Raw genomic sequence first — 1,199 nt, forward strand, 5'->3', positions numbered from 1 at the left:
TTCATATGGCACTAGCTGTTTCGTTAGGTTTGTAGCTGCAAGGAACAAAAAATTAAAGGAATAAATAAAGGAAAGTTACCAGATTACTATACGGGGTAAATTCTTCATAGCTTATTTACAATTTAGTTAATTTGGGTTGAATTGAAGAGATGTTAGTAATATGGGGGTGAATTTGATAATAAAAATATTTTACATGGAATGACTTGACATATATATTGACACAAATACAAGGACTAAATTGGGGTTCAAAACATTTTCATCAAAAAGGGGGGGAGAAAAAAGGGCCCTACCGGGTTCGAACCGGTGACCTCTTGATCTGCAGTCAAATGCTCTACCACTGAGCTAAGGACCCAAGTTGTCTTTGATTGGATACACAATATATAATAATAAATATTAACCAATTTAGCTTTTCATTAAAGAAGGACGACATCTGTAACCACGGTTGCAGAGGCAATGATTGTTTTGGTGGGTTCTGCACAAAGTTAAAATTTGTTTTTGTTTGAAATTTAATTTTTATTTGTTTTTAGATTGTATTGTTACGATGATATAATAATAAATTTTAAAAAATAAAAACTATATTTTTTAATAAAAATAATTTTAAAAACAATTATTATCCCAACATGCTACTTGTATTTAATTTAACATAAACCATCTCTAATATTAATTATCGTGGAGACTTTTATTTTTTTGGATTCAATAGTTAGAGATGATTTTTTGTATTTTAATTGGAATCAAATTTTCTCATCGTATTATTTATATATTCACAGGAATTTCTTTTAATTTCAAAATTTGAAAACTGAGAAAAAAAACATGTTTTCTTAATCATCAAATCAATTTTTACTCTTTTATAGTAAGTTTTCGGGAAAAACAATTTATAAAAAAGAGTCGAAATATGCATACCATGGGTGATTGAACTTGAATCCGGACCCTTTCTAGCATCTCCTTATTCAATTATCCTAGGAAATGTTTTTTCTTGATTCAATAGTTAGTGGTATTTTTTAATTAGTTTGTGTATTAATCAAAAGCAAATTCCTTTATTATATCAATTTGATGTTTTAAAAATATTTTAATAGAATTATTATGATTTCAAAATCCAATCTAAGAAATAAGAAAAATAATCAAATTAGTTTTAATGAATATATTTTGTTTTTTTTACCAACAAGTTCATCTTTACACTTTTCATTCCATAAAAATTCAAT

At 26.5% G+C, this 1,199-nt stretch overlaps 1 non-coding gene across 1 annotated transcript; it reads right to left on the reverse strand.

Moving 5' to 3' along the window:
- Positions 1 to 280: 280 nt before the first annotated feature.
- Positions 281 to 352, reverse strand: TRNAC-GCA (transfer RNA cysteine (anticodon GCA)). The gene has a single exon. It is a non-coding gene; the product is annotated as a tRNA-Cys (tRNA).
- Between the last annotated feature and the right edge of the window lie 847 nt (positions 353 to 1,199).

This window comes from Populus nigra, chromosome 1 (assembly GCF_951802175.1).
Source record: "Populus nigra chromosome 1, ddPopNigr1.1, whole genome shotgun sequence".
NCBI lineage: Eukaryota > Viridiplantae > Streptophyta > Magnoliopsida > Malpighiales > Salicaceae > Populus > Populus nigra.